Here is a 19271-nt window from a genome sequence, read left to right as displayed (position 1 = left end):
TTTAACCAATTATATGCCAAGTTCGAGAAATGCGAATTTTGGCTACCAGAGGTGAAGTTCCTTGGACATGTAGTGTCAAGGGGGTGTTGCAGTGGATCCGTCGAAGATTGAGTCTGTGATGGATTGGGAACGTCCAAAGACAGTGTTTGAGGTTCAGAGTTTTCTTGGCCTAGCCGGCTATTATAGGAGATTTGTTCAGGATTTCTCTCGTTTAGCGGCGCCTATAACTCGACTTACTTGCAAGGGAGTCAAGTTCATATGGAATGAGGCTTGTAGTTCTATTTTTCAGGAGTTGAAGGTCAGATTGACATCAACTCTAGTTTTGATCATACCTGAACGTGGTTTGGGTTACGTGGTCCATTGTGATACTTCGCTAGAAGTTTTAGGGTGTGTTCTAATGCAGACTGAATAGGTAGTAGCTTATGGGTCTCGACAGTTGAAGACTCACGAGTTAAACTATCCGACACATAATTTGGAGTTAGCAGTAGTTATCTTTGCCCTGAAAGGGTGGAGACATTATTTGTACGGGGAGAAGTTTAAGGTTTTCTCCGATCACAAGAGTCTCAAATATCTATTCTCTCAGAAGGATTTGAATTTGAGACAGCGCAGATGGGTCAAGTTCATGGAGGACCACGACTTTGAGTTACAGTATCATCCGGGAAAGGCCAATGTGGTGGGTGATGCATTGAGTAGGAAGCCACGGAGTACTCTTGCTAGCATTTCCGTCCATAAATGGAAGATGCTAGAAAAGCTTGTAGACCTTGGTTTACAGTTGTATGAGGATGTTTCACTGGCTATTTTGTTTAGCCTTGTGGCTCAACCAGCTCTTGTTAGCAGAGTTATTAAGGCACAGTAGGATGATGAAGAGATGAAGTCCTTCCATGTTCGAATTTCAGGCGGCGAAAATGTAGAGAGTTGGACCTTGCATTCAGACAGTGGTCTCAGGTACAGAGGGAAGATGTTTGTTCCTTTGTCTTGTCTTGACGTTGTTCTTCAGGATTTTTACCATTCTCGACTCGCATGTCATCCTGGTGGTACGAAGATGTATCACAATTTGCGGAGACAGTTTTGGTGGAAAGGCATGAAACGGGATGTTTCTCAGTTTGTGGCTAAATGCCTTACTTGTCAGTAAGTGAAGGCAGAGTATCAGAGACCGGTAGGTTTGCTGCAACCACCACCAGTGGCAGAATGGAAGTGGGAGCATATCACTATGGATTTCATGACGGGACTTCCGAGATCCAAGGCAAGGAATGATGCCGTTTGGGTCATTGTTGACAGATTGACTAAGACGGCTCACTTTTTGCCTATGGTAGTGATAGATGATGCAGAGAGGCTTAGTGGGTTGTATGTGAGGCAGATTATTAGGCTTCACGGGGTTCCAGTATCCATTGTTTCGGATAGGAATCCCAAATTCACTTCTCACTTTTGGTAGAGTTTTCAGGAGATTCTTGATACGGGGCTTCATTTCAGCACGGCATTCCATCCTCAGATTGATGGTCAATCAGAGTGTACCATTCAGATATTGGAGGATATGCTACGGGCTTGCATTTTGGATTTTGGGGGTAGCTGGGAAGACTACTTACCCTTAGTTGACTTTGCCTATAACAACAGTTACCACACCAGTATTGGCATGGTACCTTTTGAGGTGTTGTATGGCAGACATTGCAGATCTCCAGTTTGTTGGACCGAGGTAGGTGATACAGTCGCCTTGGGTCCCGATATTGTCTTTAACACTATAGAGAAGATTAAGTTGATTTGATAATGGTTGGCTACAACTTAGAGTAGGTAGAAGAGTTATGCTGACAGGAGGAGGAAATCCTTGTCTTTTGAGGTAAGGGACCACGTCTTTCTCAAGATTTCTCCACGGAAGGGACTTCTGAGATTTTGGCAGACGGGCAAGTTATCTCCTAGGTTCATTGGGCCATTTTAGATTTTAAAGTGTGTCGGTGAAGTTGCTTATCGTTCAGCGTTGCTGCTAGACCTGGATAGGGTTCACGACGTCTTTCATGTCTCTATGTTGAGAAAGTAAGAGCCGGATCCATCGCATGTTTTACGATGGACAGATGTTGTTGTTGATGAGGATGTGACCTATGAGGAGGGTCCAGTCCAGATTCTTGATTCACGGGAACAAGTCTTGCAGACTAAGACCATTCCATTGGTTAAGGTCTTGTGGAGACATCACGGCGTTGAGGAGGCTACCTGGGAGCTCGAACAGGAGGTTCGCTCTCGGTATCCCAATTTGTTTTCTCTTTCAGGTACGACTTGAGTTCGAGGATGAAATCTTTTTAAGAAGGGTAGGTTGTAATGACCCGGTCATTTTCCTTCCTTTTTTTACGGTAATTTCTTTTTTCGTCCTTTTCCCTATTTCGTCTTTTTCCCGTTTATCATTTTTTCTTGCATAACCTCACTTTTTGTGCTCGGATTTAATTCTGGCCTTGCATGCATCCATGATATTTGATTTCCATGATAATTGTATTTTTACTTTTGTAGAAAATATATTTTAGTTGCTTACTTTTTCGTAAAGGGCATGAATGCATACTTTCTTGGAAATATTCTTGATTATTGGGGTTTTAGTGTAATTATGTAAAGTAATTATTTTTCATCTTGGGGACTATTTTGTAATTTAATTTGGAAGATATTTTGGAAAATGACCTTTTTGTAATTTTTGGAAAGTGTGACAAGTGTCACATTCTCAATGATCCACTTATTGGCATTGAGGTGGAGAGACTTGGATACATCATCTTGTGACATTTGGAGGGTAGAGATTCACCCACTTGTTGGCCTAGGATAGGTGCACTTGTTGGCTTAGATGGTTGACAAGTGTAGGTTTAAGATTAAACCTAGGAAGGAGCCATGGATTTGTGACAAGTGTAAGCTCACAAATTAGTCTTGCATTGTGTGTGTGTGAGTGGTAGTGTAAGAGTACATAGTGAGTAGAGGAATACTAGATCCTTCACTCACAATTTTTCATTTCATCTTTTTCATTTCACTTGTTCTTCAAACCCTAACCTAGCCACCATTGAAGGAAAAGCTTGGTTTAGAGCTTTGACTTCATTTTTGGCCTCCTTCCACTCACCTTAGACCATTAACCTTGTAAGGTAAAAGTTTTGTCTCATTCTCCTCTTCAAAACCCTAGATTTGTTATCCATTTTGAGCTTGGTTGCTTGGAATTATAGAGATTCAATTCTCTATTGAGGTAGGGGTGGTAGTATGCTTATACTTCAAGTGTTTTAAGTCCTTTGGAGTTTAATATATATTGCGTACATGCTTTTAATATGATAGTCTTGCATATTATAGGAAACCCTCACTTTTTGACTTAGGGTTTATTGATTTAAGCATATATGATATGTATATACCTTGTGTAGAAGGATTATATGATTTAGTAGTATGCTAAATTCTAGTATTTTCACATGAGGTAGTGATATAGAACTCCTGAAGAATTATTAATATTATATACAATTCCTTTTGACTTGAATTGTTATATTTAGGGTGGTAATAATTCTATATTCTTGTTAATGACTAATTGTGATTACTTTAGAAGCTAACTACTATTGTTAAGAATTAGCATATAAAGCTTATTGTTGAGGCATGATTTAAATTAATAAGTTAGTGATATTGTTTTGTACATTATATCATGATGAAGACTTGTCATTTATTATGCCATTCTAGACTTGGAACCCTAAGGCATGGTTTGTGTGGTTTCAAAATACTTGTGCATGGAAGGTGGTATATATGCCTTAATATATGTGTATAAGTTTTGAACTTAGTATATTTTGGATTCTCCTGGGACATTATTGCAAATGACATGGCTAGAGTTTGGCTCTAGTGCGGGAGGTATGAGTTCTCCCCATTTATAGTGCGCACTAAGGTGGTATTCCCAGAGGGTTAGTGCCCGGAATAACCATTTAGGTCTTGGGTTTATTCGAGATTTGATGTCCAAGTGTTCCACTAATTGATTTCGCACTAAATTCCAAGTTGACAACCATTGTGTAATTGTGACTTGTAATCTTTGTTAGTTGCGAATTGATGTTGTTAAGTACATTGATATTGTTTTTTGCATTTTTATAGAATCATTTAAGTTAGCTTAAGATGATTCCTTAGAGCACCTTGAACATAAACGTTAAGTGGAATGATCCCTTATATTCGTTTATATTAATCTTGCAATGATATTGAAACTTTATGGTATACGCATATGCTTCTTCTTACGAGTAACTTGATTACTCACCCTAATCGTTTTGGTTATTTTACAGGTAAGGAAACTATGTTCTCGAATGCTCATCATCCTTAAGGACTCATGAGCAATTAGAAGTATTTTGTATATGGACATGCACTTGTTTATCATACTTTACTTTTGGATGTTATACTTTTGTATGCCTTGGATGTATGGTATTTTAGAAGCTAAGATGGCTTCCTTCATGTAATGTGTATTTATGTACACTTTTTAATGCCCCTTTTGTATGTGTAACATGAGGCCAAGGGCCATTAAACTTCAAGTTTATATGTATGCTTTTAAAACTCAAGTTTTGTCTTAATAACCTATTTTGTGAAAATGGAAGTTTGAAAGGTCAAATTTTGTAAATAGATTGAAATGAGGCCGTAGGCCATTGTAGCGCATCTAAAACATCATTTTACGTTTGCAGGCATGCTCACATTTCATAAAACTCTTGAGTTGCAACTTTTGAACTATTTTTGGAATGACTTATGGATTTTTATGAAAAATTCATGCAAGGGATTAAGTTCAAGCTTCCCTTTCATTTTAGCAAGTTATGTAGGCTTGATTAAGGCTAGGAAATGTTTTCAAACCTGTTATGGATCAATCGGAATACTTGCATAGCATCAAGTTAGACTGAGTAAGTCTTCCACACATTGCAGCAGCGGCTTTTGCTGCTGTTTGTATTGTCGGTCTATTAATGAAGGCCATTAGCCAGCTGACACATGCTTAGGAGCCATTCCAGTAGCCTTTTAGGAAAATTCATCATTTTAGTCAGCTGATGATTGGGATTTGGCTGGCTGGTGGTTGAGGTTCGGCCGGCTGGTCCTTGCTGTCGGTCGACCGATCCTCCCCGGAACCTTTTCTTCTCAGTTTTCTTGGACAGCCTTGTTGCACCAACTTCAGAGGGTCATAACTCTTTCATTCCTAATCCAAATTGGGTCGTTCTTGAGTCTAAGTTCAAGATCTTAAAGTTAGCTTTCCAATGGTACCAACCACTCATCAAAAATCCATCTACAATGAGAGTTATTTCAGTTTTAGTGAGACAGGTATGTGGCATCTCTTAATCAGAGAATGCCACTCGTCCCTTTTCATATCTTTTCCGTTCGGACTCCGAATCAGGCGATTCTTGAGTCCAACTTCATTCATTTTTTATTTTCTCTTCAATGGTGTGTACAGTGACACACATTTCAGTTTGAAATGACCATTTTACCCTTGGTTCATTTATTATCGAGTTTGACATTCTTGTTTCATTGCTTGGCTTATTTGAGTTCCATGGCTTCATGGGGAGTCATTTTGGTGCCTTAGGGATGACGTACATCCCTAGAGGTCATTTTACACCTTTCGTTTCCTCATTTCGGATCCGTTATCGGATCATCTTTCCGTCATCACTGACGCACCGGGTTTACAAAGCTTGGGCCGTCACATATATATTCTGTTGATTACTTTTGAATCCATGTGATAGGCTTTAATATATATATATTTTTTAAAAGAGTATTAATTACTTGGAAAGTATAGTAACAGTGAGTGATCATTTACATGGCCCGATCTAATATTAGTGGTTAATTAGTTAATTGTCAGTACATTTGTAGATGCGAAAATAGATTTTATGCATGTACATTATATTTTATTCGTATGCAATCTATTTTTTGGAACAGAATTTATATATGTGCATATAACATAAAATACTCTGTGAGTTTGATTGCAGGTAATAATAATATAACTCTCTCATGGTCTGGTCGAGTTTTAATTTATTATTTAATTGCATGTAATGTAATTCATTAATTAGAGGCGGTGTTTTAAAGGGCTGACCCAATAAATGTTGGTTTTCCCTAGCTGAATTGGACATATTTATTTTATCTTGTTTAGAATTTTTTGTAAGCCCTAAATTGGGTATAGGACAAAGTCTTGTACTACATTCTCAAAATTTAGGGTTGAACTTTTTGAAGAGTTCAAGAAAATATTCAAACAAGATAAGAGTCAAGGCTTCTAATGGAGGAATTTGGAAGCACAAGGTGATCATGAGATGATATTTAACCGACCATAAGAGGGAATTAGCACTATTTATGGTGCAACATGATTTTTATTTGCATGTTTATATTCATGTAATTGTTATATGCTTTAATGTCTTGCTTAATACATGAATTGGTATAGTTGTGTTTTAGTCAATTTTAAACTAAATAAAATTGAAATTATTGATTTGGGTTGTTTTGGGAAAATTAGCACTTTCCAAAATATTTTTAAAAATTTGATTTTTTAAAAATTAAAAATTTTTATTTTTAATTAAATTTTGTGGAAAGTGTGGGATTATCCCATAGTTAAGATCAAGAAATTAAGCTAAGTTGACCCAAATGGATTAGGCTCATTGAGCCTAAAAGAAATTTTAAAATGGATTCCAATATTATTTAGATTAAAATTAATATTGTAATATGATGATATTAGGCATAGGATGTATGGAATTTAAAACTCTCTAATTTCAAAAGTTAAGTGGGAGCAGGATTTAATCTTAAATTCCACAACCTTCCATTGTCGATCTATTGTAAGGTGAAACAAGTACCACGCCACCAATCTTGGGTGCTCCTCCGGAGGGTATTTGTTTCACTGGTTACTAGATATAGATCTCACATGATGGAATTAGCGGCAGACGGATGGTGTGATACCCCCTGATTTCGAAACACGGGTTGATCAAATCCACGCACAAAACCAGGGAATATCAAAACAATTAAAGTATTTCAACCAAGCACAGATTACAAAAAGAAATAAAAAGAATAAATAACTCGCTGAAGGAAAATCTATTAAATAATAATTCCATTTAATACTTATCCAAAATTACAACTCGAGAATCCCGAAATTCAAGGACCCCTAAAAACATTATCCAATAAATAATAATATTACTTAAAAGTAAACAAGATGAGTAGATGAATGACAGTCTCCCAGCTGCGGATCCTCAACCTCGAGACTGAAACTTCTAATAACCTGAACAATAAATCGTGAGTTGGACCCACGAGCAAGTTATCTCTACCAAGCCTCTGAAAACCAATAAAAAGATCATCTCTGGCCAAAACCAATCCTATTAAGTTTTTATCTTTAATATACAATGATACACACACACACACACATATATAAATAATTATATATAATACAACAGTTACATCATTACTAAGTTCATTAATTCCAAAACCATTAACAATGATTAAATAATAATCATACCTAGACCAATCCACCATTTCTTTTAAAGAAAAGTTCATTAACCTTAATCCCGTCCTAGACAGTTAATTAATCATTTAAACAATTAAATATAATTAAATGAATATTATATTTAATCCAAAACCCAATAATGATTTAATTATTTAAATCACACAACCAATATATAGGCTTTGATAAATCATCCATGTCTCCACCAAAATTATTTTATTAATATACATAAAATAATACACTTACCTGTAATTACTAGATTATTCTAATTTAAGAATATCTAATCCTAATCCAACCTATACATACAATGAAATGACCCGGCCTTTTTCCTCCTTTTCCATTTTTGGCGATTTTCTTTTTTCGTCTTTTTCCTATTTTGTCTTTTCCCTATTTCGTCTTTTTCCCGTTTCTTTCATTTTTCCTTGCATAACCTTACTTGGTCTGCTCGAATTTGATTCCGGTTTTGCATGCATTCATGGTATTTAAATTCCATGACATTTACATTTTTACTTTTGTAGAAATGCATATTAAATGCTTACTTTCTTTGTAAAAGCCATGAAAACAAGACTTTTTGTAATTATCCATAACTTGAGGGGTTTTTGGGTAATTAGGTAAAGTGATTATTTTTCGTCTTAGGGACCATTTTGCAATTTAATTTGGAAGATATTTTCAAAAAGGACTTGTTTGCAATTTCCAGAAAGTGTAACAAGTGTCACACTCTCATTGGTCCACTTGTTGACATTTGTGTGGAAACACTTTGATGCGTTGGATGATGACATGTGGAGGGTGGAGATTCACCCACTTGTTGGCCTAGGATTGGTACACTTGTTGGCATTGATGGTTGACAAATGTAGGTTCAATATTAAGTCTTGGAAGTTTACATAGGATGGTGACAAGTGTAGGCTTGAGATTAAGCCTAGGAATGAACCATAGATTCATGACAAGTGTAGGTTCACCATTTAGTCTTGCATTATGTGTGTGTGAGAGGTAGTGTAAGAGCACATAGTGAGTGAAGGATTTCTAGCCCTTCCACTCACCATTTTACACTTTATCATTTTCATTTTCACTTGTCTTCAAGAACTATAACCTAGCCACCATTGGAGAAAAGCTTGGTTAATAGCTTTTTTCTTCATTTTGGCCTCCTTCTACTCACCTTAGACATAAAACCTTGGAAGACAAAAGCTTCCTCTCACTCCCCTCTTCATTAACCCTAAACTTGTTTTCCATTTTGAGCTTGGTTGCTTGGATTATAGAGATTTAATTCTCTATTGAGGTAGGGGGTGTTATCATTTATCTTCCAAGTGATTTTATTTGTTCCTATAGTAATATCTAAGTTATATGTGTGTCTTGTATTAAAATGAAAAATAAATGATTAATTGTGACTTGTATGTAATTCACTTTAGACTTGATAAATAACATGACCATGGCTTGATTCATAACTTATGTTAATTTGAGGTCATTTAGAGTTGTTTTAAAATCTAGAGGGATTAATGAATTAATTTAATTAATTTTTATTTATATGCTCCCATGACTTAAATCAAGTTTTGAAGTGATTTATATAATAATCATGACATGTACTACAACATATATTAAATTGAGCATGTTTGGATGAGAAGTGAAATCTAGGGAATTTAGTTGTTTTATTAAATTGTTTAAATTATGATTTTTAACTTATATCATACTTGTGAGGTTATGTTCTTGTTGTTGAATGATATTGTTGTAATTAGTGGCAAATAGCATAATGATCATTCAATGTTCTTTATGCCATTTTAGTTGAGAACTTAGGGCATATATTGTGTTTCCAAAATTGATTTGTGCATGTTGATGGCTTTACATTATATATATATGTTATGTTGATACATATATGTAATGTGCATAAAATGTTGATTTTGAAAACTTAGGGATGTTGTTGTTATGACTATGGCTAGGGCATGGTTCTAGTACGGGGGAAAGTCCCTCTATAAGTCTAGTGCGCACATAGGGAGGTTACCCATGGGCTAGTAACCCTAAAGTAACCACATTGTCGGTTTGATCCAGCGTGACGTCCAAGTATCTACTTTGGTTTGATTTTGCATTTAAATTCTAAGTGGTTAACTTTGTAAAATTACATCTCATTGTGTTATGTTGAAAGTTCTATTGTCACTTGATAGCATAAATTAAATGGTATTGGATTGTAACTTGGTACAAAGATAAACCCATGCATTCCCTACGAGTAAACTTGTTTACTCACCCCTAAGTTAATGGGTGTTTTACAGGTAAAGAAGCCTTAGTGTGGGATGCACAACATTCTTAGACTCACTAGAGTTCTTGAAGTATTTATTGATGACATAGAATATGCATATATTAGCATATCTTGTCCTACTTTTGCTTACTTTGATAAAACTTGTACTTATTGTCTAAGTTATGTAATATACACTTAAGTGCACCTTTTGACACTCTTAGAATGTGGTTGTAATGAGGCCAAGGGCCAAATACACTTATGTGAAATGTATGCTAACTTTGAACTTCATTGTTGCCTATGGAAGATATGTGGATTAATGCATTGAAGGGTTCTATTTTGCATATGACATGAGGCTATAGGCCATTGCAACACATCTATTTTATCACATTACATATGCTTGCATGCTCACTTTGGCAAACAAAACCATCCTTGATGAAACAAAGACTCTAAGTAGCATTTTTAGGGAGTTTTACCCTATTATGTTCTAGGGGAATTTCGGGTATTTCAAAATGCATTTTTTTTCATTTTTCCTCGCGAGTCACATAGAAAACTCAATTTTGAGGGGGGTTTCTACTTTGTATTTTTCCAGAAACTGCCATCTTGGCCCTCAAAAATCAATTTTTTTTCCGAAAAATCATTGCTGCAAGGTTTTTGCAGACTTTAGTGCAAATATACTTGGTACTATTCATCGACTTTTTTTTGAAAAGCGTGACGACCGATCTGAAACTTCCGAGGGTCTTGTGGGTGTATTTTAAGATTGCATTTTCAATTTAGGTAATTTAAAAACCTTCCGAAGCCCCATTTCCTTTCTTTGGGCAGTAGCTTGGAACGATTTTTGACCTCTAGACCTGATTTTCTTGAGGGTATTTTGGACCTTTTGCAATGCATTTTTTTGGTTTCCGTTCATGTGCCGGGTAGAAAACTTGATTTTAAGGGGGGTTTCTTCTTTGAGTTTTTCCAGAAAAGTCCGTTTAGATGCCCGCTTTTACTCTTAGTTGCAGCAGTAGTGGGTGACGACACTATAGCTGTCACGGCCTTCGTCGGGCCGCCGCGACGTTGATTTTGTTTTTGACCTTTCTCCCTCATCCAGACTCCAAATCAAGTGAGTTTTTTTTTTTAAATTGATTAATTTTTCATTGTCTTCCCAGTGGTGTGCTCGATAGCACTTGAATCCATTTTTTTTGCAAAATGACCATTTTGCCCCTAGGTTCCTTTTTGTTCGTTTTTTAAACGACTCTTCTGCATTGGTTTTCCTTTAGGTTCCATGACCTCATTGAGGGTCACATTGGTATCTTAGAGATGCATTGTATCTCTAGAGACCGTTGTTTCACCTTTCGCTTCCGCATTTTGGATCCGTTATCGGGTCATCTTTTGGTCATCACTGACGCACCAGGTTTACAAAACTTGGGCCGTCACAAGTGGTATCAGAGCTCCTAGGTTCGAAAACCTTAGGACGATAGGTTTTGGGTGCATAACATGCTTTTGTTAGTGTACTTTGGTTTATTAGCATACATTTGATAACATGTTTTTGGCATTATAACATGGTTACATGTTTCTTGGTGACATACTTGTTATTATGATATGTCTCTATGTTTGTATGCTTATATGTTTAAGAAGCATCCTTGTTTAACATATTGCTTAAGTGCTTAACTGTTTAAACAGCCTTCATTGATTGCCTTATCATGACTGTATGTTACATACCTCATCTTGCTTCGTATTTCTTACTTTCATAGTACGAGTTGCATTCGGTTAAAATAACTTATGTTATTGTTGACCTCTTTCATTGCATATGTTTAGCATCATGGTTGTTGACACGTGGGGAGTCTTCGCGTCAGGGCGTTGAGGAGCAGGTGGATGACACCGAGTTTACGAGGGGTCCAGGGAGGCATAGGATTCCAGTTCGTGGCACGGGTCCAAATCCACCACGAGCTCCGACTTACGAGGAGCAGATTGCACAGGGAGTGGCTCTGGGGATGTCAAAGTCCATTCAGGCGATGTTTCGCCAGCAAATGGCGGGGATACAGATTCCAGTACCGGCACTAGCACCGACACCAGTTGCTAATGAGGCATTGGACTACTTCATAAAGTTACAGAGGGTTAAGATCGACCAGTTTGCAGGGAGTATGGATCCGCTTGCTTCAGAGGCATGGTTTGATCTCATGGTACGCAAGCTCGATAGCATGGCAGTACCTACAGACCGATTGAGGATCTCCTTGACAGCCTCTATGTTCATGGGAGATACCGATATCTGGTGGAGGTCTATGACCAATATCCACGATGTGGAGGTGATGACTTAGGAGGAATTCAGGACATTGTTCTTTGACCACTTCTTTCCAAAGGCTATGAGGCATGATATGAGAGTGTAGTTTAGAGGTCTCTATCAGGGCAGGATGAATGTCATTGAGTATGAGACACGCTTCACTTCTCTTTCCCGCTATGCATCAGAGATGGTAGCCACCGATGAGCTCAGGGCGAAAAAGTTTCAGGATGGGTTACATCTTGATATTAAGCCACGAATTTCAGTGTTGGATCTGAGGACTTATGGGGAGGTAGTACAAAAGGCTATGCTAGTTGAGGCAGAGGACCGAGATCAGCTTAGGATCAAGGGTTCATATAAGCAGCCACGTGGAGAGGCTTCATCAGTATCCGTTGGGGGTCAGTGGAAGAAGGCTAAGGCTGGGGACACTTCACGCACTCAAGGACAGTCACAGCAGGCTCGGTCTACATCTGCAGGTCTAGTATCTTCGGGGTCAGCCCGGGGAGTCATTTGTCACCACTGTCAGCAGCCGGGGCACATCAAGCCACGTTGCCCACAGTTGCAGTCTCAGGGCAGTCGTTCTCAGACTAGTAAGTCTTCAGCTTCGACGCAGGGACTTCAGGGGGTTTGCAATTACTACAACCAGCCTGGACATTTCAAGAGGGAGTGTCCGCGCCTATAGAATAGGGCACAGAGTGGCGCAGGCCCACAGGCTACATCGGTACAGTCGACAATTGCACAGTCAGGTTTCAGGGTGCCTCAAGCACCACAGCCAGTTGCACCAGTCAGTTCGTATCCAGGTAGGAACCCTACACCTACTGCTTTCAGACATCAGTCAGCTCAGCAGGGCAGTTCACAGCAATCAGGGGCTCAGGGACGAGCTTACGCACTGCCACAGGCCGATACCTCCGCAGGGACTTCTACAGTTCGAGGTATCTTTCCAATTTTCAGTTCTTGGGCTAGAGTTCTTGTTGACACAGGTGCATCACATTCATTCATATCTGCATCATTTGCACATTCTTTGGGTCTGGAGGTAACGCAGCGGGATGGTTTCCTTTGTGTTGACACACCAGTTGGTGGTCCAGTGTTTTTGGACCGTGTTTGTCAAGGTTATGCTATCGAGATAGCTGGACGGACGTTGGAGTTTGATTTTGTTATTTTCGACATAACGGGTTTTGACGTCATTCTTGGGATGGACTGGTTGTCTTTCTTTCGTGCCACGATTGATTGCTTCCATGGGCGAGTGCCTGTTCGCACTCCCGTGGGGGATTGTTTTCACTTCGTGGAGATCGGAGCGATTCCCACCCGACGATGATTTTCAGTATCGGTGACTGAAGTCGCCACAGGTCCTACTTGGCTAGCTTATTAGTTGACGAGGGTACCAGTCTGGGCCGTGTTTTTCCGACAGTTGTAGACGAGTTTCTGGATGTCTTCCCGAAGGAGTTGACAGAACTCCCTCCTCTTCGGGAGGTTGTCTTTGCCATCGATGTCATTCCCGGTACTGCACCTATTTCTATGGCACCGTACCGTATGGTACCGGCAGAGCTTGATGAGCTAAAAGCTCAATTGGATGATTTGAAAGCTAAGGGCTTTATTCGTCCTAGTGCTTCACCCTGGGGAGCACTGGTTCTTTTTGCGAAGAAGAAGGATGGGTCTTTGAGACTTTGCATCGATTATCGCAAGCTGAACCATGTCACAATCAAGAACAGGTATCCTTTGCCTAGGATTGATGACTTGTTTGATCAGTTGAAGGGAGCGACATGCTTTTCGAAGATTGATCTGAGATCGGGTTACTATCAGTTGAGGGTTAAGGATGAGGATGTATCCAAGACCGTTTTCCGCACACGGTATGGCCATTATGAGTTTCTAGTGATGCCATTTGGTTTAACCAATGCTCCAGCAGCTTTTATGGACTTAATGAACCATGTATTTAGTGACCATCTTGATCAGTTCGTTGTAGTCTTTGTTGATGACATTCTTGTATACTCAGCTTCGGTGGAGGAGCATGAGTATCATTTGAGGATAGTGTTGCAGATCCTTAGGGATAATCGGTTGTACGCCAAGTTCGAGAAATGCGAATTTTGGCTACCAGAAGTGAAGTTCCTTGGACATGTTGTGTCAAGGGGCGGTGTTGCAGTGGATCCAACGAAGATTGAGTCAGTGATGGATTGGGAGCGTCCAAAGACAGTGTTTGAGATTCGGAGTTTTCTTGGCCTAGTCGGCTATTACCGGAGATTTGTTCGGGATTTCTCTCGTTTAGCAGTACCTATGACTCGACTTACCCGCAAGGGGGTCAAGTTCGTATGGAACGAGGCATGTGAGTTTGCTTTTCAGGAGTTGAAGGTTAGGTTGACATCGGCTCCAGTTTTGATCATTCCTGAATGTGGTTTAGGTTATGTGATCTTTTGTGATGCTTCACGAGAAGGTTTGGGTTGTGTCTTGATGCAGACAGAGCGGGTGGTTGCTTATGGGTCTCGACAGTTGAAGACTCACGAGTTGAACTATCCAACACATGATTTGGAGTTAGCAGCAGTTATCTTTGCCCTGAAGGGGTGGAGACACTATTTGTACGGGGAGAAGTTTGAAGTTTTCTCCGACCACAAGAGTCTCAAGTATCTCTTCTCTCAGAAGGATTTGAACTTGAGACAGCGCAGATGGGTTGAGTTTATGGAGGATTACGATTTTGAATTACAGTATCACCCGGGTAAGGCCAATGTGGTGGCCGATGCATTGAGTAGGAAGTCACGGGGAACTCTTGCTAGCATTTCCCTTTAAAGATGGAAGATGCTAGAAGAGCTTGCAGATCTTGGTTTACAGTGTTATGAAGATGTTTCACTTGCTATTTTGTTTAGCCTTGTGGCTCAACCGGCACTTGTTAGCAGAGTTATTGAGGCACAGTTGGAGGATGGGGAGATAAAGGCCATCCATGTTCGGATTTCAGGCGGTAAAAATGTAAAGGGTAGGACCTTACATTCAGACGGTGGTCTCAGGTACAAGGGGATGATGTTTGTTCCATTGTCTTGTCGTGAGGACGTTCTTCGGGATTTCCACCACTCTAGGCTCGTAGTTCATCCTGGTGGTACAAAGATGTATCACAATCTGTGACGACAATTTTGGTGGTAGGGCATGAAACGGGATGTTTCACAATTCGTGGCTCGATGCCTTACTTGTCAACAAGTGAAGGCAGAGCATCAGCGACCGGCAGGATTGTTGCAACCATTACCAGTAGCTGAGTGGAAATGGGAGTATATCACTATGGATTTCGTGACGGGACTTCCGAGGTCTCAGGCAGGGAATGATGCCGTTTGGGTTATAGTTGACAGGTTGACTAAGACGGCTCACTTCTTACCAATGGCAATGACAGATAGTGCATAGAAACTGAGTGGACTGTATGTGAGATAGATTGTCAAGCTTCACGGGGTTCCTGTATCCATTGTTTCGGATAGGGATCCGCGGTTCACCTCTTACTTTTGGCAGAGTTTTCAGGAGGCTCTTGACACGGGGCTTCATTTTAGTACGGCATTCCATCCTCAGACTGATGGACAATCGAAACGCACCATTCAGGTATTGAAGGATATGTTGTAGGCTTATATCTTAGATTTTAGGGGTAGTTGGGAGGACTACTTGCCTTTGGTTGAGTTTGCCTACAACAACAGTTACCAGGCTAGTATTGGCATGGCACCTTTTAAGGCATTGTATGGCAGACCTTGCAGATCTCCAGTTTACTGGACCGAGGTCGGTGATACTGTTGCCTTGGGTCCCGACATTGTTATTGAGACTACAGAGAAGATCAAGTTGATTCGGCAGCGGTTGGCTACCGCACAGAGTAGACAGAAAAGTTACGCTGACAGGAGGAGGCGATCATTGTCTTTTGAGGTAGAGGATCATGTCTTTCTTAAGATTTCTCCGCGAAAGGGGCTCCTGAGATTTCGGCAGACTGGCAAGTTATCGCCTAGGTTCATCGGACCATTTGAGATTTTAGAGCACGTCGGTGATGTTGCTTATCGTTTGGCATTACCGCCAAACCTAGATAGGGTTCACGATGTCTTTCATGTCTCTATGTTGAGGAAGTACGAGCCGGACCCATCGCATGTTCTACGGTGGACTGATGTGGTTGTTGATGAGGATATGACCTACGAGGAAGGTCCGGTCCAGATTCTTGATTCACAGGAGTAGGTCTTGCGGACCAAGACCATTCCATTGGTTAAGGTCTTGTGGAGACATCACGGTGTTGAGGAGGCTACCTGGGAGCTCGAACAGGAGGTTCGCTCACGGTATCCCCATTTGTTTTCCTTTTCAAGTACGACTCGATTTCGGGGACGAAATCCTTTTAAGGAGGGTAGGTTGTAATGACCCGGCCTTTTTCCTCCTTTTCCATTTTTGGCGATTTTCTTTTTTCGTCTTTTTCCTATTTTGTCTTTTCCCTATTTCGTCTTTTTTTTTTCGTTTCTTTCATTTTTCCATGCATAACCTTACTTGTTGTGCTCGGATTTGATTCCGGTTTTGCATGCATTCATGGTATTTAAATTCCATGACATTTACATTTTTACTTTTGTAGAAATGCATATTAAATGCTTACTTTCTTTGTAAAAGCCAAGAAAACAAGACTTTTTGTAATTATCTATAACTTGAGGGGTTTTTGGGTAATTAGGTAAATTAATTATTTTTCGTCTTAGGGACCATTTTGCAATTTAATTTGGAAGATATTTTCAAAAAGGACTTGTTTGCAATTTCCGGAAAGTGTAACAAGTGTCACACTCTCATTGGTCCACTTGTTGACATTTGTGTGGAAACACTTTGATGCGTTGGATGATGACATGTGGAGGGTGGAGATTCACCCACTTGTTGGCCTAGGATTGGTACACTTGTTGGCATTGATGGTTGACAAATGTAGGTTCAATATTAAGTCTTGGAAGTTTACATAGGATGGTGACAAGTGTAGGCTTGAGATTAAGCCTAGGAATGAACCATAGATTCATGACAAGTGTAGGTTCACCATTTAGTCTTGCATTATATGTGTGAGAGAGGTAGTGTAAGAGCACATAGTGAGTGGAGGATTTCTAGCCCTTCCACTCACCATTTTACACTTTATCATTTTCATTTTCACTTGTCTTCAAGAACCATAACCTAGCCACGATTGGAGAAAAGCTTGGTTAATAGCTTTTTTCTTCATTTTGGCCTCCTTCCACCCACCTTAGACATAAAACCTTGGAAGACAAAAACTTCCTCTCACTCCCCTCTTCATTAACCCTAAACTTGTTTTCCATTTTGAGCTTGGTTGCTTGGATTATAGAGATTCAATTCTCTATTGAGGTAGGGGGTGTTATCATTTATCTTCCAAGTGATTTTATTTGTTCCTATAGTGATATCTAAGTTATATGTTTGTCTTGTATTAAAATGAGAAATTAATGATTAATTGTGACTTATATGTAATTCACTTTAGACTTGATAAATAACATGACCATGGCTTGATTCATAACTTATGTTAATTTGAGGTCATTTAGAGTTGTTTTAAAATCTAGAGGGATTAATGAATTAATTTAATTAATTTTTATTTATATGCTCCTACGACTTAAATCAAATTTTGAAGTGATTTATATAATAACCATGACATGTACTACAACATATATTAAATTGAGCATGTTTGGATGAGAAGTGAAATCTAGGGAATTTAGTTGTTTTATTAAATTGTTTAAATTATGATTTTTAACTTATATCATACTTGTGAGGTTATGTTCTTGTTGTTGAATGATATTGTTGTAATTAGTGGCAAATAGCATAATGATCATTCAATGTTCTTCATGCCATTTTAGTTGAGAACTTAGGGCATGTATTGTGTTTTCAAAATTGATTTGTGCATGTTGATGGCTTTACATTGTATATATATATGTTATGTTGATACATATATGTAATGTGCATAAAATGTTGATTTTGGAAACTTGGGGATGTCGTTGTTATGACTATGGCTAGGGCATGGTTCTAGTACGGGGGAAAGTCCCTCTATAAGTCTAGTGCGCACATAGGGAGGTTACCCATGGGCTAGTAACCCTAAAGTAACCACATTGTCGGTTTGATCCGGCGTGACGTCCAAGTATCCACTTTGGTTTGATTTTGCATTTAAATTCCAAGTTGTTAACTTTGTAAAATTACATCTCATTGTGTTATGTTGAAAGTTCTATTGTCACTTGATAGCATAAATTAAATGGTATTGGATTGTAACTTGGTACAAAGATAAACCCATGCATTCCCTACGAGTAAACTTGTTTACTCACCCCTAAGTTAATGGGTGTTTTGCAGGTAAAGAAGCCTTAGTATGGGATGCACAGCATTCTTAGACTCACTAGAGTTCTTGAAGTATATTTTAATGACATAGAATATGCATATGTTAGCATATCTTGTCCTACTTTTGCTTACTTTGATAAAACTTGTACTTATTGTCTAAGTTATGTAATATGCACTTAAGTGCACCTTTTGAAACTCTTAGAATGTGGTTCTAATGAGGCCAAGGGCCAAATACACTTACGTGAAATGTATGCTAACTTTGAACTTCATTGTTGCCTATGGAAGATATGTGGATTAATGCATTGAAGGGTTCTATTTTGCATATGACATGCCATGAGGCCATAGGCCAATTCAACACATCTATTTTATCACATTACATATGCTTGCATGCTCACTTTGGCAAACAACACCATCCTTGATGAAACAAAGACTCCAAGTAGCATTTTTAGGGAGTTTTACCCTATTATGTTCTAGGGGAATTTCGGGTATTTCAAAATGCGTTTTTTTCATTTTTCATCACGAGTCATATAGAAAACTCAATTTTGAGGGGGGGTTTCTTCTTTGTGTTTTTCCAGAAACTGCCATCTTGGCCCTCAAAAATTGATTTTTTCCGAAAAATCATTGCTGCCAGGTTTTTGCCAACTTTAGTGCAAATATACTTGGTAGTATTCATCGACTTTTTTTTGAAAAGCGTGACGATCGATCCAAAACTTCCGGGGGTCTTGTGGGTGTAGTTTAAGATTGGATTTTTAATTTAGGCAATTTAAAAACCTTCCGAAGCCCCATTTCCTTTCTTTGGGCAGTAGCTTGGAACGATTTTTGACCTCTAGACCTGATTTTCTTGAGGGTATTTTGGACCTTTTGCAATGCATTTTTTTGGTTTCCGTTCACAAGTCAGGTAGAAAACTTGATTTTAGGGGGGGTTTCTTCTTTGAGTTTTTCCAGAAAAGTCCGTTTAGATGCCCATTTTTACTCTCAGTTGCAGCAGTAGTGGTTGACGGCACTGTAGCTGTCACGGCCTTCGTCGAGCCGCCGCGACGTCGATTTTGTTTTTGACCTTTCTCCCTCATCCGGACTCCAAATCAAGTGAGTTTTTTTTTAAAATT

This window comes from Cornus florida, unplaced genomic scaffold (genome assembly GCF_030987335.1).
Source record: "Cornus florida cultivar Cherokee Brave unplaced genomic scaffold, ASM3098733v1 CherokeeBrave_3.0.0_Hap2_Chr08, whole genome shotgun sequence".
NCBI lineage: Eukaryota > Viridiplantae > Streptophyta > Magnoliopsida > Cornales > Cornaceae > Cornus > Cornus florida.
The sequence above is the reverse complement of the archived record's forward strand: the minus strand, read 5'-3'. Positions refer to the sequence as shown.